Genomic DNA, 23,808 nt, shown 5'->3' with positions numbered 1-23,808 from the left:
TCTCTCTAATGGGAATCTACTGTCCCTGATCTCTCCTCGACTCTCTCAAGTGGGAATCCACTGTCCATGATCTGTCCCTGAATCCCTCCAAGAGAAATCCACTGTTCCTGACCTCTATCTGACACTCTACAACAGGAATCCACTATCCCTGATCTCTCCTTGACTCTCTAAGAGTAACCCATTGTCACTGACCTCTCCCTGACTCTCTCCAACAGGAACCCACTGTCCCTGATCTCTCCCTGACACTCTCTAAAGAGAATCTTCCATCCTTGATCTCTCCCTGATTCTCTCTAATGGGAATCTACCATCCTTGATTTCTCCCTGACTCTCTCTAATGGGAATCTACTGTCCCTGATCTCTCTTTGACTCTCTCTAGTGGGAATACACTGTCCCTGATCTCTCCCTGACTCTCTCCAATGGGAATCTACCATCCTTGATATCTCCCTGACTCTCCCTAATGGGAATCTGCTGTCACTGATCTCTCCGTGACTCTGTAAGGGGAACCCATTGTCACTGACCTCTCCCTGACTCTCTCCAACAAGAACCCACTGTCCCTGATCTCTCCCTGACACTCTCTAAAGAGAATCTTCCATCCTTGATCTCTCCCTGATTCTCTCTAATGGGAATCTACCATCCTTGATTTCTCCCTGACTCTCTCTAATGGGAATCTACTGTCCCTGATCTCTCTTTGACTCTCTCTAGTGGGAATACACTGTCCCTGATCTCTCCCTGACTCTCTCCAATGGGAATCTACCATCCTTGATATCTCCCTGACTCTCTCTAATGGGAATCCACTATCCCCAATCTCTCCCTGACTCTCTAAGGGTAACCCATTGTCACTGACCTCTCCCTGACTCTCTCCAAAAGGAATCCACAGTCCCTGATCTCTTGCTGAATCTCTCTAAAGAGAATCTACCATCCTTGATCTCTCCCTGACTCTCTCTAATGGGAATCTACTGTCCCTGATCTCTCCCTGACTATCTCTAAAGAGAATCTACTGTCCTTGATCTCTCCCTGATTCTCTCCAAAAGGAATCCACTGTCCCTGATCTCTCCCTGACTCTCTCTAAAGAGAATCTACCATCCTTCATCTCTCCCTGACTCTCTTTAATGGGAATCTACCATCCTATATATTTCCCTGGCTCTCTCTAATGGGAATCTACTGTCCCTGATTTCTCTTTGACTCTCTCTAGTGGTAATCCACTGTCCCTGATTTCTCCCTGACTCTCTCCAATGGGAATCTACCATCCTTGATCTCTCCCTGACTGTCGCGAATGGGATTCTACTGTCCCTGATCTCTCTTTGACTCTCTCTCTAGTGGGAATCCACTGTCCCTGACTCTCTCTAACAGGAACCCACTGTCCCTGATCTCTCCCTGACTCTCTCCAACAGGAACCCACTGTCCCTGATCTCTCCCTAACACTTTCTAGTGGGAATCCACTTTCCCTGATCTCTCCCTGACTCTCTCCAACAGGAATCCACTGTCCTTGATCTCTCTGAGTCTCTCCAACTGGAATCCCCTGTCCCTGATCTCCCCCTGACTCTCTCCAACAGGAATCCACTGTCCCTCATCTCTCCGTGACTCTCTAAGGGGAACCCATTGTCACTGACCTCTCCCTGACTCTCTCCAACAAGAACCCACTGTCCGTGATCTGTCCCTGACTCTCTACAACAGGAAACCAGTGTCACTGACCTTTCCCTCACTCTCTCTACAAAGAATCGACCGTCCTTGATCTCTCCCTGATTCTCTCCAACAGGAATCCACTGTCCCTGATCTCGCCTTGACTCTCTCCAACAGGACCCCGAAGTCCCTGATCTCTCGCTGACTTTCTCCAACAGGAACCCACTGTCCCTGATCTCTCCCCGACTCTCTCCAAAAGGAATCCACTGTCCCTTATCTCTCCCTGACTCTAAAGAGAATCTACCATCCTTGGTCTCTCCCTGACTCTCTCTAATGGGAATCTACTGTCCCTGATCTCTTCCTGACTGTCTTCAACAGGAACCCACTGTCCCTGATCTCTCCCTAACACTCTCTAGTGGGAATCCACTGTCCCTGATCTCTCTCTGATTCTCTCTAATGGGAATCTACCATCCTTGATTCCTCCCTGACTCTCTCTAGAGGGAATCCACTGTCCCTGATCTCTCCCAGACTCTCTCCAACAGGAACCCCCTGTCCCTGATCTCTCCCTGACTCTCTCTATTGGAAATCTACTGTCCCTGATCACTTCCTGACGGTCTTCAACAGGAACCCAGTCCCTGATCTCTCCAACACTCTCTAGTGGGAATCCACTGTCCCTGATCTCTGCCTGATTCTCTCTAATGGGAATCTACCATCCTTGATTGCTCCCTGAATCTCTCTAGTGGGAATCCACTGTCCATGATCTCTTCCTGACTGTCTTCAACAGGAACCCACTGTCCCTGATCTCTCCCTAACACTCTCTAGTGGGAATCCACTGTCCCTGATCTCTCCCAGACTCTCTCCAACAGGAACCCACTGTCCCTGATCTCTCCCTGAATCTCTCTAAAAGGAATCCACTGTCACTGATCTCTCCCCCTCTCTCGTGGTTATCCACTGTCCCTGATCTCACTTTGACTCTCTCAAGTGGGAATCCACTGTCCATGATCTCTCCTTGAATCTCTCCAACAGGAACCCACTGTCCGTGATCTGTCCCTGACTCTACAACAGGAACCCATTGTCACTGACCGCTCCCTGACTCTCTCTACAGAGAATCTACCATTCTTGATCTCTCCCTGATTGTCTCCAACAGGAATCCACTGTCCCTGATCTCGCCCTGACTCTCTCCAACGGGACTCTGAAGTCCCTGATCTCCTCCGACTCTCTCCAACAGGAATCCACTGTCCCTGATCTCTCCGTGACTCTAAAGAGAATCTGCCATCCCTGATCACTCCCTGACTCTCTCAAGTGGGAATCCACTGTCCATGATCTGTCCCTGACTCCCTCCAAGAGAAATCCACTGTACCAGACCTCTATCTGACACTCTACAACAGGAATCCACTATCCCTGATCTCTCCCTGACTCTCTAAGGGTAACCCATTGTCACTGACCTCTCCCTGACTCTCTCCAACAGGAACCCACTGTCCCTGATCTCTCCCTGACTCTCGCTAAAGTGAATCTACCATCCTTGATCTCTCCCTGACTCTCTCTAATGGGAATCTACTGTCCCTGATATCTCTTTGACTCTCTCTAGTGGGAATACACTGTCCCTGATATCTCTCTGACACTCTTTAATGGGAATCTACCATCCTTGATCTCTCCCTGACTCTCTCTAATGGGAATCTACTGTCCCTGATCTCTTCCTGACTATCTCTAAAGAGAATCTACCATCCTTGATCTCTCCCTGACTCTCTCCAAAAGGGATCCACTGTCCCTGATTTCTCCCTGACTCTATCTGAAGGGAATCTACCATCCTTCATCTCTCCCTGACTCTCTTTAATGGGAATCTACCATCCTATATATTTCCCTGACTCTCTCTAATGGGAATCTACTGTCCCTGATCTCTCTTTGATTCTCTCTAGTGGGAATCCACTGTCCCTGATCTCTCCCTGACTCTTTCCAATGGGAATCTACCATCCTTGATATCTCCCTGACTCTCTCTAATGGGAATCTGCTGTCACTGATCTCTGTTTGACTCTCTCTAGTAGGGTCCATTGTCCATGATCTCTCCCTGACTCTCTCCAACAGGAACCCACTGTCCCTGATCTCTCACTGATTCTCTCCAACAGGAATCCACTGTCCTTGATCTCTCTGAGTCTCTCCAACTGGAATCCACTGTCCCTGATCTCCCTCGACTCTCTCCAACAGGAATCCACTGTCGCTGATCTCTCCGTGACTCTCTAAGGGGAACCCATTATCACTGACCTCTCCCTGACTCTCTCCAACAAGAACCCACTGATCTCTCCCTGACTCTCTCTAATGGGAATCTACTGTCCCTGATCTCTCCTTGACTCTCTCAAGTGGGAATCCGCTGTCCATGAACTGTCCCTGACTTCCTTCAAGAGAAATCCACTGTTTCTGACCTCTATCTGACACTCTACAACAGGAATCCACTATCCCCAATCTCTCCCTGACTCTCTAAGGGTAACCCATTGTCACTGACCTCTCCCTGACTCTCTCCAAAAGGAATCCACAGTCCCTGATCTCTTGCTGAATCTCTCTAAAGAGAATCTACCATCCTTGATCTCTCCCTGACTCTCTCTAATGGGAATCTACTGTCCCTGATCTCTCCCTGACTATCTCTAAAGAGAATCTACTGTCCTTGATCTCTCCCTGATTCTCTCCAAAAGGAATCCACTGTCCCTGATCTCTCCCTGACTCTCTCTAAAGAGAATCTACCATCCTTCATCTCTCCCTGACTCTCTTTAATGGGAATCTACCATCCTATATATTTCCCTGGCTCTCTCTAATGGGAATCTACTGTCCCTGATTTCTCTTTGACTCTCTCTAGTGGTAATCCACTGTCCCTGATTTCTCCCTGACTCTCTCCAATGGGAATCTACCATCCTTGATCTCTCCCTGACTGTCGCGAATGGGATTCTACTGTCCCTGATCTCTCTTTGACTCTCTCTCTAGTGGGAATCCACTGTCCCTGACTCTCTCTAACAGGAACCCACTGTCCCTGATCTCTCCCTGACTCTCTCCAACAGGAACCCACTGTCCCTGATCTCTCCCTAACACTTTCTAGTGGGAATCCACTTTCCCTGATCTCTCCCTGACTCTCTCCAACAGGAATCCACTGTCCTTGATCTCTCTGAGTCTCTCCAACTGGAATCCACTGTCCCTGATCTCCCCCTGACTCTCTCCAACAGGAATCCACTGTCCCTCATCTCTCCGTGACTCTCTAAGGGGAACCCATTGTCACTGACCTCTCCCTGACTCTCTCCAACAAGAACCCACTGTCCGTGATCTGTCCCTGACTCTCTACAACAGGAACCCATTGTCACTGACCTTTCCCTCACTCTCTCTACAAAGAATCGACCGTCCTTGATCTCTCCCTGATTCTCTCCAACAGGAATCCACTGTCCCTGACCTCGCCTTGACTCTCTCCAACAGGACCCCGAAGTCCCTGATCTCTCGCTGACTTTCTCCAACAGGAACCCACTGTCCCTGATCTCTCCCCGACTCTCTCCAAAAGGAATCCACTGTCCCTTATCTCTCCCTGACTCTAAAGAGAATCTACCATCCTTGGTCTCTCCCTGACTCTCTCTAATGGGAATCTACTGTCCCTGATCTCTTCCTGACTGTCTTCAACAGGAACCCACTGTCCCTGATCTCTCCCTGACTCTCTCTATTGGAAATCTACTGTCCCTGATCACTTCCTGACGGTCTTCAACAGGAACCCAGTCCCTGATCTCTCCCTAACACTCTCTAGTGGGAATCCACTGTCCCTGATCTCTGCCTGATTCTCTCTAATGGGAATCTACCATCCTTGATTGCTCCCTGAATCTCTCTAGTGGGAATCCACTGTCCATGATCTCTTCCTGACTGTCTTCAACAGGAACCCACTGTCCCTGATCTCTCCCTAACACTCTCTAGTGGGAATCCACTGTCCCTGATCTCTCCCAGACTCTCTCCAACAGGAACCCACTGTCCCTGATCTCTCCCTGAATCTCTCTAAAAGGAATCCACTGTCACTGATCTCTCCCCCTCTCTCGTGGTTATCCACTGTCCCTGATCTCACTTTGACTCTCTCAAGTGGGAATCCACTGTCCATGATCTCTCCTTGAATCTCTCCAACAGGAACCCACTGTCCGTGATCTGTCCCTGACTCTCTACAACAGGAACCCATTGTCACTGACCGCTCCCTGACTCTCTCTACAGAGAATCTACCATTCTTGATCTCTCCCTGATTGTCTCCAACAGGAATCCACTGTCCCTGATCTCGCCCTGACTCTCTCCAACGGGACTCTGAAGTCCCTGATCTCCCCCGACTCTCTCCAACAGGAATCCACTGTCCCTGATCTCTCCGTGACTCTGTAAGGGGAACCCATTGTCACTGACCTCTCCCTGACTCTCTCCAGCAAGAACCCACTGTCCGTGATCTGTCCCTCTCTCTCTACAACAGGAACCCATTGTCACTGACCTCTCCCTGACTCTCTCTACAGAGAATCTACTGTTCTTGATCTCTCCCTGATTGTCTCCAACAGGAATCCACTGTCCCTGATCTGCCCTGACTCTCTCCAACGGGACCCTGAAGTCCCTGATCTCTCCCTGACTCTTTCCAACAGGAACCCACTGTCGCGGATCTCTCCCTGACTCTCTCCAAAAGGAATCCACTGTCCCTGATCTCTCCCTGACTCTAAAGAGAATCTGCCATCCCTGATCACTCCCTGACTCTCTCAAGTGGGAATCCACTGTCCATGATCTGTCCCTGACTCCCTCCAAGAGAAATCCACTGTACCAGACCTCTATCTGACACTCTACAATAGGAATCCACTATCCCTGATCTCTCCCTGACTCTCTAAGGGTAACCCATTGTCACTGACCTCTCCCTGACTCTCTCCAACAGGAACCCACTGTCCCTGATCTCTCCCTGACTCTCGCTAAAGTGAATCTACCATCCTTGATCTCTCCCTGACTCTCTCTAATGGGAATCTACTGTCCCTGATATCTCTTTGACTCTCTCTAGTGGGAATACACTGTCCCTGATATCTCTCTGACACTCTTTAATGGGAATCTACCATCCTTGATCTCTCCCTGACTCTCTCTAATGGGAATCTACTGTCCCTGATCTCTTCCTGACTATCTCTAAAGAGAATCTACCATCCTTGATCTCTCCCTGACTCTCTCCAAAAGGGATCCACTGTCCCTGATTTCTCCCTGACTCTATCTGAAGGGAATCTACCATCCTTCATCTCTCCCTGACTCTCTTTAATGGGAATCTACCATCCTATATATTTCCCTGACTCTCTCTAATGGGAATCTACTGTCCCTGATCTCTCTTTGATTCTCTCTAGTGGGAATCCACTGTCCCTGATCTCTCCCTGACTCTTTCCAATGGGAATCTACCATCCTTGATATCTCCCTGACTCTCTCTAATGGGAATCTGCTGTCACTGATCTCTGTTTGACTCTCTCTAGTAGGGTCCATTGTCCATGATCTCTCCCTGACTCTCTCCAACAGGAACCCACTGTCCCTGATCTCTCACTGATTCTCTCCAACAGGAATCCACTGTCCTTGATCTCTCTGAGTCTCTCCAACTGGAATCCACTGTCCCTGATCTCCCTCGACTCTCTCCAACAGGAATCCACTGTCGCTGATCTCTCCGTGACTCTCTAAGGGGAACCCATTATCACTGACCTCTCCCTGACTCTCTCCAACAAGAACCCACTGATCTCTCCCTGACTCTCTCTAATGGGAATCTACTGTCCCTGATCTCTCCTTGACTCTCTCAAGTGGGAATCCGCTGTCCATGAACTGTCCCTGACTTCCTTCAAGAGAAATCCACTGTTTCTGACCTCTATCTGACACTCTACAACAGGAATCCACTATCCCTGATCTCTCCCTGACTCTCTAAGGGTAACCCATTGTCACTGACCTCTCCCTGACTCTCTCCAAAAGGAATCCACAGTCCCTGATCTCTTGCTGAATCTCTCTAAAGAGAATCTACCATCCTTGATCTCTCCCTGACTCTCTCTAATGGGAATCTACTGTCCCTGATCTCTCCCTGACTCTCTCCAACAGGAACCCACTGTCCCTGATCTCTCCCTGACTCTCTCCAAGAGGAATCCACTGTCTCTGATCTCTTGCTGAATTTCTCTAAAGAGAATCTACCATCCTTGATCTCTCCCTGACTCTCTCTAATGGGAATCTACTGTCCCTGATCTCTCCCTGACTCTCTCTAAAGAGAATCTACCATCCTTCATCTCTCCCTGACTCTCTTTAATGGGAATCTACCATCCTATATATTTCCCTGACTCTCTCTAATGGGAATCTACTGTCCCTGATCTCTCTTTGACTCTCTCTAGTGGGAATCCACTGTCCCTGATTTCTCCCTGACTCTCTCCAAGGGGAATCTACCATCCTTGATCTCTCCCTGACTGTCGCGAATGGGAATCTACTGTCCCTGATCTCTCTTTGACTCTCTCTCTAGTGGGAACCCACTGTCCCCGATCTCTCCATGACTCTCTCCAACAGGAATCCACTGTCCCTGATCTCTCCGTGACTCTCTAAGGGGAACCCATTGTCACTGACCTCTCCCTGACTCTCTCCAACAAGAACCCACTGTCCGTGATCTGTCCCTGACTCTCTACAACAGGAACCCATTGTCACTGACCTCTCCCTCACTCTCTCTACAGAGAATCGACTGTCCTTGATCTCTCCCTGATTCTCTCCAACAGGAATCCACTTTCCCTGATCTCGCCCTGACTCTCTCCAACAGGACCCCGAAGTCCCTGATCTCTCCCTGACTCTCTCCAACAGGAACCCACTGTCCCTGATCTCTCCCTGACTCTCTCCAAAAGGAATCCACTGTCCCTTATCCCTCCCTGACTCTAAAGAGAATCTACCATCCTTGATCTCTCCCTGACTCTCTCTAATGGGAATCTACTGTCCCTGATCTCTTCCTGACTGTCTTCAACAGGAACCCACTGTCCCTGATCTCTCCCTAACACTCTCTAGTGGGAATCCACTGTCCCTGATCTCTCTCTGATTCTCTCTAATGGAAATCTACCATCCTTGATCACTCCCTGACTCTCTCTAGTGGGAATCCACTGTCCCTGATCTCTCCGTGACTCTCTAAGGGGAACCCATTATCACTGACCTCTCCCTGACTCTCTCCAACAAGAACCCACTGTCCGTGATCTGTCCCTGACTCTCTACAACAGGAACCCATTGTCACTGACCTCTCCCTGACTCTCTCTACAGAGAATCTACCATTCTTGATCTCTCCCTGATTGTCTCCAACAGGAATCCACTGTCCCTGATCTCGCCCTGACTCTCTCCAACGGGACCCTGAAATCCCTGAACTCTCCCTGACTCTCTCCAACAGGAACTCACTGATCTCTCCCTGACTCTCTCTAATGGGAATCTACTGTCCCTGATCTCTCCTTGACTCTCTCAAGTGGGAATCCACTGTCCATGAACTGTCCCTGACTCCCTCCAAGAGAAATCCACTGTTTCTGACCTCTATCTGATACTCTACAACAGGAATCCACTATCCCCAATCTCTCCCTGACTCTCTAAGGGTAACCCATTGTCACTGACCTCTCCTGACTCTCTCCAACAGGAACCCACTGTCCCTGATCTCTCCCTGACACTCTCTAAAGAGAATCTTCCATCCTTGATCTCTCCCTGATTCTCTCTAGTGGGAATCCACTGTCCCTGATCTCTCCCGGACTCTCTCCAACAGGAACCCACTGTCCCTGATCTCTCCCTGACTCTCTCTAAAAGGAATCCACTGTCACTGATCTCTCCCTCTTTCTACTGGTTATCCACTGTCCCTGATCTCTCCCTGACTCTTTCTATTGGAAATCCACTGTCCCTGATCTCTCCCTGACCCTCTCCAACAAGAATCCACTGTTCCTCATTTCTCCCTGATCTTCTAAGGGGAACCCATTGTCGCTGACCTCTCCCTGACTCTCTCCAACAGGAACCCACTGACCCTGATCTCTCCCTGACCATCTCTAAAGAGAATCTACCGTCCCTCATCTCTCTCTGATTCTCTCCAAAAGGAATCCACTGTCCCTGATCTCTCCCTGACTCTCTCTAAGAGAATCTACCATCCTTCATCTCTCCCTGACTCTCTTTAATGGGAATCTACCATCCTTGATCTCTCCCTGACTCTCTCTAATGGGAATCTAACATCCTTGATCTCTCCCTGACCCTCTCTAGTGGGAATCCACTGTCCCTGATCTCTCCCTGACTCTCTCCAACAGGAACCCACTGTCCCTGATCTCTCCCTGACTCTCTCCAAAAGGAATCCACTGTCCCTGATCTCTCCCTGAATATCTCTAAAGAGAATCTACCATCCTTGATCTCTCCCTGACTCTCTGTAATGGGAATCTACTGTCCCTGATCTCTCCTTGACTCTCTCGTGGGAATCCACTGTCCATGATCTCTCCTTGACTCTCCTCAACAGGAACCCACTGTCCCTGATCTCTCCCTGACCCTCGCTAAAGAGAATCTACCATCCTTGATCTCTCCCTGACTCTCTGTAATGGGAATCTACTGTCCCTGATCTCTCCTTGACTCTCTCAAGTGGGAATCCACTGTCCATGATCTCTCCTTGACTCTCCTCAACAGGAACCCACTGTCCCTGATCTCTCCCTGACCCTCGCTAAAGAGAATCTACCATCCTTGATCTCTCTCTGACTCTCTCTAATGGGAATCTACTGTCCCTGATATCTCTTTGACTCTCTCTAGTGGGAATACACTGTCCCTGATCTCTCTCTGACACTCTTTAATGGGAATCTACCATCCTTGATCTCTCCCTGACTCTCTCTAATGGGAATCTACTGTCCCTGATCTCTTCCTGACTATCTCTAAAGAGAATCTACCATCCTTGATCTCTCCCTGACTCTCTCCAAAAGGGATCCACTGTCCCTGATCTCTCCCTGACTCTATCTGAAGAGAATCTACCATCCTTCATCTCTCCCTGACTCTCTCTAGTGGGAATCCACTGTCCCTGATATCTCCCTGACTCTTTCCAATGGGAATCTGCTGTCACTGATCTCTCTTTGACTCTCTCTAGTAGGGTCCATTGTCCATGATCTCTCCCTGACTCTCTCCAACAGGAATCCACTGTCCTTGATCTCTCCGAGTCTCTCCAACTGGAATCCACTGTCCCTGATCTCCCTCGACTCTCTCCAACAGGAATCCACTGTCCCTGATCTCTCCGTGACTCTCTAAGGGGAACTCATTATCACTGACCTCTCCCTGACTCTCTCCAACAAGAACCCACTGTCCGTGATCTGTCCCTGACTCTCTACAACAGGAACCCATTGTCACTGACCTCTCCCTGACTCTCTCTACAGAGAATCTACCATTCTTGATCTCTCCCTGATCGTCTCCAACAGGAATCCACTGTCCCTGATCTCGCCCTGACTCTCTCCAACGGGACCCTGAAATCCCTGAACTCTCCCTGACTCTCTCCAACAGGAACCCACTGATCTCTCCCTGACTCTCTCTAATGGGAATCTACTGTCCCTGATCTCTCCTTGACTCTCTCAAGTGGGAATCCACTGTCCATGAACTGTCCCTGACTCCCTCCAAGAGAAATCCACTGTTTCTGACCTCTATCTGACACTCTACAACAGGAATCCACTATCCCCAATCTCTCCCTGACTCTCTAAGAGTAACCCATTGTCACTGACCTCTCCCTGACTCTCTCCAACAGGAACCCACTGTCCCTGATCTCTCCCTGACTCTCTCCAACAGGAATCCACTGTCCCTGATCTCTTGCTGAATCTCTCTAAAGAGAATCTACCATCCTTGATCTCTCCCTGACTCTCTCTAATGGGAATCTACTGTCCCTGATCTCTCCCTGACTCGCTCTAAAGAGAATCTACCATCCTTCATCTCTCCCTAACTCTCTTTAATGGGAATCTACCATCCTATATATTTCCCTGACTCTCTCTAATGGGAATCTACTGTCCCTGATCTCTCTTTGACTCTCTCTAGTGGGAATCCACTGTCCCTGATTTCTCCCTGACTCTCTCCAAGGGGAATCTACCATCCTTGATCTCTCCCTGACTGTCGCGAATGGGAATCTACTGTCCCTGATCTCTCTTTGACTCTCTCTCTAGTGGGAATCCACTGTCCCTGACTCTCTCTAACAGTAACCCACTGTCCCCGATCTCTCCATGACTCTCTCCAACAGGAATCCACTGTTGCTGATCTCTCCGTGACTCTCTAAGGGGAACCCATTGTCACTGACCTCTCCCTGACTCTCTCCAACAAGAATCCACTGTCCGTGATCTGTCCCTGACTCTCTACAACAGGAACCCATTGTCACTGACCTCTCCCTCACTCTCTCGACAGAGAATCGACTGTCCTTGATCTCTCCCTGATTCTCTCCAACAGGAATCCACTGTCCCTGATCTCGCCCTGACTCTCTCCAACAGGACCCTGAAGTCCCTGATCTCTCCCTGACTCTCTCCAACAGGAACCCATTGTCCCTGATCTCTCCCTGACTCTCTCCAAAAGGAATCCACTGTCCCTTATCCCTCCCTGACTCTAAAGAGAATCTACCATCCTTGATCTCTCCCTGACTCTCTCTAATGGGAATCTACTGTCCCTGATCTCTTCCTGACTGTCTTCAACAGGAACCCACTGTCCCTGATCTCTCCCTAACACACTCTAGTGGGAATCCACTGTCCCTGATCTCTCCCTGATTCTCTCTAATGGAAATCTACCATCCTTGATCACTCCCTGACTCTCTCTAGTGGGAATCCACTGTCCCTGATCTCTCCCGGACTCTCTCCAACAGGAACCCACTGTCCCTGATCTCTCCCTGACTCTCTCTAAAAGGAATCCACTGTCACTGATCTCTCCCTCAATTCTAGTGGTTATCCACTGTCCCTGATCTCTCCCTGACTCTTTCTATTGGAAATCCACTGTCCCTGATCTCTCCCTGACCCTCTCCAACAAGAATCCACTGTTCCTCATTTCTCCCTGATCTTCTAAGGGGAACCCATTGTCGCTGACCTCTCCCTGACTCTCTCCAACAGGAACCCACTGACCCTGATCTCTCCCTGACTATCTCTAAAGAGAATCTACCGTCCCTCATCTCTCCCTGACTCTCTCCAAAAGGAATCCACTGTCCCTGATCTCTCCCTTTCTCTCTCTAAGAGAATCTACCATCCTTCATCTCTCCCTGACTCTCTTTAATGGGAATCTACCATCCTTGATCTCTCCCTGACTCTCTCTAATGGGAATCTACCATCCTTGATCTCTCCCTGACTCTCTCTAGTGGGAATCCACTGTCCCTGATCTCTCCAACAGGAACCCACTGTCCCTGATCTCTCCCTGACTCTCTCCAAAAAGAATCCACTGTCCCTGATCTCTCCCTGAATCTCTCTAAAGAGAATCTACCATCCTTGATCTCTCCCTGACTCTCTGTAATGGGAATCCACTGTCCATGATCCCTCCTTGACTCTCTTCAACAGGAACCCACTGTCCCTGATCTCTCCCTGACTCTCTCTAACTGGAACCCACTGTCTCTGATCTCTCCCTGACTCTCTGGAAAGGGAATCCACTGTCCCTGATCTCTCCCTGATGCTCTCCAACAGGACCCTGGTGTCCCTGATCTCTCTCTGACCCTCTCTTGTGGGAATCCACTGTCCATGATCTCTCCTCGTCTCTCTCCAACAGGAACCCACTGTCCCTGATCTCTCCCTGACTCCATCTAAAGGGAATCCACTGTCCCTGATCTCTCCTTGACTCTCTCTAGTGGTAATCCACTGTCCATGATTTTTCACTGACACTCTCCAACAGAAATCCACTGTCCCTGACCTCTCCCTGACTCTGTCCAACAGGAACCCACTGTCCCTGATCTCTCCCTGACTCTCTCCAAAAGGAATCCACTGTCCCTTATCTCTTCCTGACTCTAAAGAGAATCTACCATCCTTGATCTCTCCCTGACTCTCTCTAATGGGAATCTACTGTCCCTGATCTCTTCCTGACTGTCTTCAACTGGAACCCACTGTCCCTGATCTCTCCATGAATCTCTGTAATGGGAATCTACCATCCTTGATCGCTCCCTGACTCTCTCTAGTGGGAATCCACTGTCCCTGATCTCTCCCAGACTCTCTCCAACAGGAACCCACTGTCCCTGATCTCTCCCTGACTCTCTCTAAAAGGAATCCACTGTCACTGATCTCTCCCTCTCTCTAGTGGTTATCCACTGTCCCTGATCTGTCCCTGACTCTCTCTATTGGAAATCTTCTGTCCCAGATCTCTTCCTGACTGTCTTCAACAGGAACCCACTGTCCCTGATCTCTCCCTAACACTCTCTAGTGGGAATCCACTGTCCCTGAACTCTCCCTGATTCTCTCTAATGGGAATCTACCATCCTTGATTGCTCCCTGACTCTCTCTGGTGTGAATCCACTGTCCATGATCTCTTCCTGACTGTCTTCAACAGGAACCCACTGTCCCTGATCTCTCCCTAACACTCTCTAGTAGGAATCCACTGTCACTGATCTCTCCCTCTCTCTAGTGGTTATCCACTGTCCCTGATCTCTCTTTGACTCTCTCAAGTGGGAATTCTCTGTCCATGATCTCTCCTTGACTCTCTCCAACAGGAACCCACTGTCCGTGATCTGTCCCTGACTCCCTACAACAGGAACCCATTGTCACTGACCTCTCCCTGACTCTCTCTACAGAGAATCTACCGTTCTTGATCTCTCCCTGATTGTCTCCAACAGGAATCCACTGTCCCTGATCTCGCCCTGACTCTCTCCAATGGGACCCTGAAGTCCCTGATCTCCCCTGACTCTCTCCAACAGGAATCCACTGTCCGTGATCTCTCCCTGACTCTAAAGAGAATCTACCATCCCTGATCTCTCCCTGACTCTCTCAAGTGGGAATCCACTGTCCATGATCTGTCCCTGACTCCCTCCAAGAGAAATCCACTGTACCTGACCTCTATCTGACACTCTACAACAGGAATCCACTATCCCTGATCTCTCCCTGACTCTCTAAGGGTAACCCATTGTCACTGACCTCTCCCTGACTCTCTCCAACAGGAACCCACTGTCCCTGATCTCTCCCTGACTCTCGCTAAAGTGAATCTACCATCCTTGATCTCTCCCTGACTCTCTCTAATGGGAATCTACTGTCCCTGATCTCTCCTTGACTCTCTCAAGTGGGAATCCACTGTCCATGATCTCTCCCTGACTCTCTAAGGGTAACCCATTGTCACTGACCTCTCCCTGACTCTCTCCAACAGGAACCCACTGTCCCTGATCTCTCCCTGACTCTCTCCAAAAGGAATCCACTGTCCCTGATCTCTTGCTGAATCTCTCTAAAGAGAATCTACCATCCTTGATCTCTCCCTGACTCTCTCTAATGGGAATCTACTGTCCCTGATCTCTCCCTGACTATCTCTAAAGAGAATCTACTATCCTTGATCTCTCCCTGACTCTCTCCAAAAGGAATCCACTGTCCCTGATCTCTCCCTGATTCTCTCTAAAGAGAATCTACTATCCTTCATCTCTCCCTGACTCTCTTTAATGGGAATCTACCATCCTTGATATATCCCTGACTCTCTCTAATGGGAATCTACTGTCCCTGATCTCTCTTTGACTCTCTCTAGTGGTAATCCACTGTCCCTGATTTCTCCCTGACTCTCTCCAATGGGAATCTACCATCCTTGATCTCTCCCTTACTGTCGCGAATGGGAATCTACCGTCCCTGATCTCTCTTTGACTCTCTCTCTAGTGGGAATCCACTGTCCCTGACTGTCTCTAACAGGAATCCACTGTCTCTGATCTCTCCCTGACTCTCTCCAACAGGAACCCACTGTCCCTGATTTTTCCCTAACACTTTCTAGTGGGAATCCACTTTCCCCGATCTCTCCCTGACTCTCTCCAACAGGAATCCACTGTCCTTGATCTCTCCGAGTCTCTCCAACTGGAATCCACTGTCCCTAATCTCCCCCTGACTCTCTCCAACAGGAATCCACTGTCCCTGATCTCTCCGTGACTCTCTAAGGGGAACCCATTATCACTGACCTCTCCCTGACTCTCTCCAACAAGAACCCACTGTCCGTGATCTGTCCCTGACTCTCTACAGCAGGAACCCATTGTCACTGACCTCCCCCTCACTCTCTCTACAGAGAATCGACCGTCCTTGATCTCTCCCTGATTCTCTCCAACAGGACCCTGAAGTCCCTGATCTCTCCCTAACTCTCTCCAAAAGGAATCCACTGTCCCTTATCTCTCCCTGACTCTAAAGAGAATCTACAATCCTTGATCTCTCCCTGACATTCTCTAATGGGAATCTACTGTCCCTGATCTCTCCTTGACTCTCTCAAGTGGGAATCCACTGTCCATGATCTCTCCCTGACTCCCTCCAAGAGGAATCAACTGTTCCTGACTTCTATCTGACACTCTCCAACAGAAATCCACTATCCCTGATCTCTCCCTGACTCTCTCTAAAGAGAATCTACCATCCTTCATCTCTGCCTGATTCACTCGAATGGGAATCTACCATCCTTGATCTCTCCCTGACTCTCTCTAATGGGAATCTACTGTCCCTGATCTCTTCCTGACTGTCTTCAACAGGAACCCACTGACCCTGATCTCTCCCTAACACTCTCTAGTGGGAATCCACTGTCCCTGATCTCTCCCTGATTCTCTCTAATGGGAATCTACCATCCTTGATCACTCGCTGACTTTCTCTAGTGGGAATCCACTGTCCATGAACTCTTCCTGACTGTATTCAACAGGAACCCACTGTCCCTGATCTCTCCCTAACACTCTCTAGTGGGAATCCACTGTCCCTGATCTCTCCCGGACTCTCTACAACAGGAACCCACTGTCCCTGATCTCTCCCTGACTCTCTCTAAAAGGAATCCACTGTCACTGATCTCTCCCTCTCTCTAGTGGTTATCCACTGTCCCTGATCTCTCCCTGACTCTCTCTATTGGAAATCCACTGTCCCTGATCTCTCCCTGACCCTCTCCAACAAGAATCCACTGTCCCTCATTTCTCCCTGATCTTCTAAGGGGAACCCATTGTCGCTGACCTCTCCCTGACTCTCTCCAACAGGAACCCACTGACCCTGATCTCTCCCTGACTATCTCTAAAGAGAATCTACCGTCCCTCATCTCTCCCTGACTCTCTCCAAATGGAATCCACTGTCCCTGATCTCTCCCTGACTCTCTCTAAGAGAATCTACCATCCTTCATCTCTCCCTGACTCTCTTTAATGGGAATCTACCATCCTTGATCTCTCCCTGACTCTCTCTAATGGGAATCTACCATCCTTGATCTCTCCCTGACTCTCTCTAGTGGGAATCCACTGTCCCTGATCTCTCCCTGACTCTCTCCAACAGGAACCCACTGTCCCTGATCTCTCCCTGACTCCCTCCAAAAGGAATCCACTGTCCCTGATCTCTCCCTGAATCTCTCTAAAGAGAATCTACCATCCTTGATCTCTCCCTGACTCTCTGTAATGGGAATCTACTGTCCCTGATCTCTCCTTGACTCTCTCAAGTGGGAATCCACTGTCTATGATCTCTCCTTGACTCTCTCCAACAGGAACCCACTGCCCCTGATCTCTCCCTGACTCTCTCTAACTGGAACCCACTGTCTCTGATCTCTCCCTGACTCTCTGGAAAGGGAATCCACTGTCCCTGATCTCTCCCTGACGCTCTCTAACTGGATCCCACTGTCTCTGATCCCTCCCTGACTCTCTGGAAAGGGAATCCACTGTCCCTGATCTCTCCCTGACGCTCTCCAACAGGACCCTGGTGTCCCTGATCTCTCTCTGACCCTCTCTAGTGGGAATCCACTGTCCATGATCTCTCCTCGTCTCTCTCCAACAGGAACCCACTGTCCCTGATCTCTCCCTGACTCTCTCCAACAGGTCCCTGGTGTCTCTGATCTCTCCCTGACTCCGTCTAAAGGGAATCCACTGTCCCTGATCTCTCCTTGACTCTCTCTAGTGGTAATCCACTGTCCATGATTTTTCCCTGACACTTTCCAACAGAAATCCACTGTCCCTGACCTCTCCCTGACTCTGTCCAACAGGAACCTTCTGTCTCTGATCTCTCCCTGACTTTCTCCAACAGGAATCCACTGTCCCTGATCTCTCTCTAACTCTCTAAGTGGAATCCATTAGCCCTGACCTCTCCCTGATTCTCTCTTGTGGGAATCCACTGTTTCTGATCTCTCCCTGACTCTCTCTAATGGGAATCTAATGTCCCTGATCTCTCCCTGACTCTCTCCAACAGGACTCTGGTGTTCCTGATCTCTCCCTGACTCTGTTATGGGAATCCACTGTCCTCTCCTCTCTCCCTGGCTCTCTAACAGAAACCCACTGTCCCTGATCTCTTCCTGATCCTCTCCAACAGAAATCCACTGTCCCTGATCTCTCCCTGACTCTCTCTAATCGGACCCTGGAGTCCCTGATCTCTCCCTGACTCTCTCAGGAGAATCCACTGTCCCTGACTCTCTAACAGGAACCCACTGTACCTGGTCTCTTCCTGATCCTCTCCAACAGAAATCCACTGTTCCTGATCTCTCCCTGACTCTCTCTAATCGGACCCTGGAGTCCCTGATCTCTCCCTGACTCTCTCAGGAGAATCCACTGTCCCTGACTCTCTAACAGGAACCCACTGTACCTGGTCTCTTCCTGATCCTCTCCAACAGAAATCCACTGTCCCTGATCTCTCCCTGACTCTCTCTAATCGGACCCTGGAGTCCCTGATCTCTCCCTGACTCTCTCAGGAGAATCCACTGTCCCTGACTCTCTAACAGGAACCCACTGTACCTGGTCTCTTCTGACTCTCTCTAACAGGAACTCACTGTCCCTGATCTCTCCCTGACTCTCTAACAGGAACCCACTGTCCCTGGTCTCTTCCTGATTCTCTCTAACAGGAACCCACTGTCCCTGATCTCTCCCTGACTCTCTAACAGGAACCCACTGTCCCTGGTCTCTTCCTGACTCTCTCTAACAGAAACCTTCTGTCCCTGATCTTTCCCTGACTCACTCTCACTCTCACTGGCTAGGCAAACAAATACTCCTCATCCAGCTTTGCAAGCTCGAGTCTAAAATTTGCCTTATCCCAATTTAGGTCTTTAACTTGTGGTTCAGTGCAATCTTTTTCCAAACTGTTCAACTATCCTTGTGGCGGTTTCCACCAACAATAAGTATATCATTTTGGATACTGTTGATGGGGACGACCTACCAGGGACAAGTTGCAGTGGTTGCGTCTCTGGCACCGAGATGGGACCCTCAGCTCAGAAGGGAAGGAGGGAAAAGAGGAGAGCAGTAGTGATAGGGGACTCGATATCTAAGGGGACAGATAAGAGATTCTGCGGAAGAGATCGAGAATCCCGGATGGTTTGTTGCCTCCCTGGTGCCAGGGTTTGCGATATCTCGGATCGAGTTCTCAGTATTCTCAAGAGGGAGGGTGAGCAGCCGGATGTCATGGTCTATGCAGGGACCAATGACATGGGTAGGAAGAGTGAGGAGGTCCTGTAAGGCGAGTTTAGGGAGTTAGGCGCCAAGTTAAAGGACAGGACCTCCAGGATAGCAATCTCAAGATTGCTACCAGTGCCACATGCAGGCGGGTTTAGAAACAGTAAGATAGCGCAGATCAACACGTGGCTGAGGACATGGTGCAGGAGGGAGGGCTTCAGATTTATAGATAATTGGGCAGTTTTCCAGGGAAGGTGGGACCTGTTCCGGCGGGATGGTTTACATCTGAACTGGAGGGGGACAAATATTCTTGCAGGTAGGTTTGCTAGAGAGGCTCCAGTGGATTTAAACTAGATACAAAGGGGGAGGGGAACCAGAGTGTAGGAACAGATGTAGGGGAGAAGGAAGAAAAAGGAGATAGTAAAGTTGTTTGCACCATTGTGGAAAATTTCTTAAATGCATTTATTTTAATTCTCGGAGCATTGTAAGAAAGATGGATGAGCTTAGAGCATGGATGATACCTGGAAGTATGATGTTGTAGCTATTAGTGAAACATGGTTGCTGGAGGGATATGATTGGCAACTAAATATTCCTGGATTTCATTGCTTCAGGTGTGATAGAATCAGAGGGACAAGAGGGGGAGGTGTTGTATTGCTTGTCAGAGAAAATATTACAGCGGTGCTCTGGCAGGATAGATTAGAGGGCTCGTCTAGGGAGGCTATTTGGGTGGAATTGAGGAATGGGGAAAAGTGTAGTAACACTTGTAGAGGTGTATTATAGACCACCAAATGGGGAGCGAGAATTGGAGGAGCAAATTTGTAAGGAGATAGCAGATGAGCAAATTTGTAAGGAGATAGCAGATATTTGTAGTAAGCACAAGCTTGTGATTGTGGAGATTTTAATTTTCCACACATAGGCTGGGAAGCCTATACTGTAAAAGGGCTGGATGGTTTGGCGTTTGTAAAATGTGTACAGGATAGTTTTTTGCAGCAATACATAGAGGTAACAATTAGAGAAGGGGCAGTGTTGGATCTCCTGTTAGGGAATGAGATAGGTCAGGCGATGGAGGTTTGTGTTGGGGAGCACTTCGGGGTCCAGTGATCACAATTCTATTAGTTTCAATATAATTATGGAGAAGGATAGGACTGGACCCAGGGTTGAGATTTTTGATTTGAGAAAGGCTAACTTTGAGGAGATGCGAAAGGATTTAGAAGGAGTGGATTGGGACAATTTGTTTTATGGGAAGGATGTAATAGAGAAATGGAGGTCATTTAAAGGTGACATTTTGAGGGTGCAGAATCTTTATGTTCCTGTTAGGATGAAAGGAAAGGTTAAAAGTTTGAGAGAGCCATGGTTTTCAAGGGATATTGGAAACTTGGTTCGGAAAAAGAGGGATATCTACAGTAAATATAGGCAGCATGGAGTAAATGTGGTGTTCGAGGAATATAAAGAATGTAAAAAGAATCTTAAGAAAGAAATTAGAAATAGTAATAAAATTGGTCCCTTAGAGAATCAGAGTGGACAGCTATGTGTGGAGCCAAAAGAGATGGGGGAGATTCTAAACAATTTCTTTTCTTTGGTATTCACTAAGGAGAAGGATATTGAATTGTGTAAGGTAAGGGAAACAGATAGGGAAGTTATGGAAACTATGATGATTAAAGAAGAGCAAGTACTGGCGCTTTTAAGGAATATAAAAGTGGATAAGTCTCTAGGTCCTGACAGGATATTCCCTAGGACCTTGAGGGAAGTTAGTGTGGAAATAGCAGGGGCTCTGACAGAAATATTTCAAATGTCATTAAAACGAGGATGGTGCCGGAGGATTGGCGTGTTATTCCATTGTTTGAAAAGGGTTCTAAGAGTAAACCTAACAATTATCGGCCTGTGAGTTTGACGCCAGTGGTGGGTAAATTGATGGAAAGTATTCTTAGAGATGGTATATATAATTACCTGGATAGACAGGGTCTGATTAGGAACAGTCAACATGGATTTTTGCGTGGATAGTCATGTTTGACAAATCTTATTGAATTTTTTGAAGAGGTTACTAAGAAAATTGACGAGGGTAAAGCGGTGGATGTTGTCTATATGGACTTCAGTAAGGCCTTTGACAAGGTTCCGCACAGAAGGTTAGTTAGGGAGGTTCAATCATTAGGTATTAATATTGAAGTAGTAAAATGGATTCAGCAGTGGCTGGATGGGAGACACCAGAGAGTAGTGGTGGATAACTGTTTATCAGATTGGAGGCCAGTGACTAGTGGTGTGCCTCAGGGATCTGTACTGGGTCCAATGTTGTTTGTCATATACATTAATGATCTGGATGATGGGGTGGTAAATTGGATTACTAAGTATGCAGATGATACTAAGATAGGTGGAGCTGTGGATAATGAAGTAGGTTTTCAAAGCTTGTAAAGAGATTTAGACCAGTTAGAAGAGTGGCTGAAAGATGGCAGATGGAGTTTAATGCTGATAAATGTGAGGTGCTACATTTTGGTAGGACTAATCAAAATAGGACATTTGTGGTAAATGGTAGGGCATTGAAGAATGCAGTAGAACAGAGGGATCTAGGAATAATGGTGCATAGTTCCCTGAAGGTGGAATCTCATGTGGATAGGGTGGTGAAGAAAGTTTTTGGTATGCTGGCCTTTATAAATCAGAGCATTGAGTATAGGAGTTGGGATGTAAAGTTGAAATTGTATAAGGCATTAGTGAGGTCAAGTTTGGAGTATTGTGTACAGTTCTGGTCACCAAATTATAGGAAAGATGTCAGCAAGATAGTGTACAGAGAAATTTTACTAGAATGTTACCCTGAGTTTCATCACCTAAGTTACAGAAAAAGGTTGAACAAGTTGGGTCTTTATTCTTTGGAACGTAGAAGATTGAGGGGGGACTTGACAGAGGTATTTAAAATTATGAGGGGGATAGATAGAGTTGACGTGGATAGGCTTTTTCCATTGAGAGTGGGGGAGATTCAAACAAGAGACATGAGTTGAAAGTTAAAGGGCAAAAGTTTAGAGGTAACATGAGGGGGAACTTCTTTACTCAGAGAGTGGTAGCTGTGTGGAACGAGCTTCCAGCAGACGTGGTTGAGGCAGGTTCGATATTGTCACTTAAAGTTAAATTGGATAGCTAAAGGACAGGAAAGGAATGGAGGGTTATGGGCTGAGTGCAGGTCAGTGGGACTAGGTGAGAGTAAGTGTTCGGCATGGACTAGAAGGGCCTAGATGGCCTGTTTCTGTGCTGTAATTGTTATATGGTTAATAGATCTGTGGTCTCAAAGTTCTCCCTAGCTAACACCCTGGTCTCCGGACTTGCCCCCATTTTTCAGTAGGAGGTCAGTGTTGCCCCTTCTTGAGAGGGAAATCTTCATACTGTTTGGGAAAGCACTTCTGCACACACAGAACCAATCCTGTCCCATCAAAGCAGTTTGGACTTTGGCAGACCCATGCACTTTGAAATCACCCATTATTGAAGCTCTAAAGAGTAATATCCCTCTCTAATTCCAGCCCCGGCATTGGGGGCAGACGAGGATGGTCTGTAATCCAGTCCCATCAAAGTGAGGAACCCTGACTTATTTCCAACGTCTATTTGTTATCACACCACTGGATAACCTCTGAAGAAGATTCCATCCAGTACTGCATCAATGTTCTCCCTGATTTTAAAAAAAAACACTCCCCCGTCCTCTCTCACCTCCACCACTGCCACACCCATAGCAATCTGTACTCTGGAACATTGACTCACCTGGGAGTAGAATGAGATCCTTGCTGGGGCCTGTTGTTACTGGATCAGAGGCCTGTAACTGGTCGTGTGCCACAGGGATCGGTGCTGTGCTTGCTGTTTCTAGTTATCTGTATTAATAACTGAATGAGGATATAATTGGTAGGTTTCCAGTAATCCCAGCATCCCAGCAGTCGATTTGGTGAACCTTTGCTGCTCTTTCCCTGTCAGGTAAGCTCCTCCTGCACACAAAATTCCATGGTCATAGTCACAAAATTGCAGAGAGGTTCTGCCGGGAAATCGGCCCTTCAGCCCGTCAAGTTCACACTAGCCATCAACCACCCATTTACACTGGTCCTTTATTAATCTCGTGGGCACGTGGCCAAGTGGTTAAGGCATTCGACTAGTGACCTGAAGGTCATGAGTTCGAGCCCCAGCCAAGGCATCGTGTTGTGTCCTTGAGCAAGGCACTTAATCACACAGTGTTCTGCAGCGACACTGGTGCCAAGCTGTGTGGGTCCCAATGCCCTTCCCTAGGACAACATCGGTGTCGTAGAGAGGGGAGACTTGCAGCATGGGCAACTGCTGGTCTTCCATACAACCTTGCCCAGGCCTGCGCCCTGGAGAGTGAAGACCTTCCAGGCGCAGATCCATGGTCTGGCAAGACTAACGGATGCCTTTACTTATTAATCCCAATGTGGTCTTATCAAGACTGTGTGTAATGGTAACAAGACAGCCTTGCTCTCTGTCTTCGAATGCTCCTGTAAAGAGAGCAAGCTTTCTTAGTTTCTCACTGCTCCTGCATTTTTGTTTCTGCTGACTGATGGACAAAGACACCCAGGCCTCTCTGTACATCAGCACCTCCCTTCAACACCACATCTCTTCATCCTGTTCAATGAGCGAGAGCTGAGGGGGCTTTTAATGTCCGTTCGCCATGCATGATGGTGATGTCAAATCCACTGCTCTGTGGTTTGAACAAATGCTGAGACAGA

This window comes from Mobula birostris, unplaced genomic scaffold (assembly GCF_030028105.1).
Source record: "Mobula birostris isolate sMobBir1 unplaced genomic scaffold, sMobBir1.hap1 scaffold_1102, whole genome shotgun sequence".
NCBI classification, from domain to species: domain Eukaryota; kingdom Metazoa; phylum Chordata; class Chondrichthyes; order Myliobatiformes; family Myliobatidae; genus Mobula; species Mobula birostris.
Note: the sequence above shows the minus strand (reverse complement) of the source record.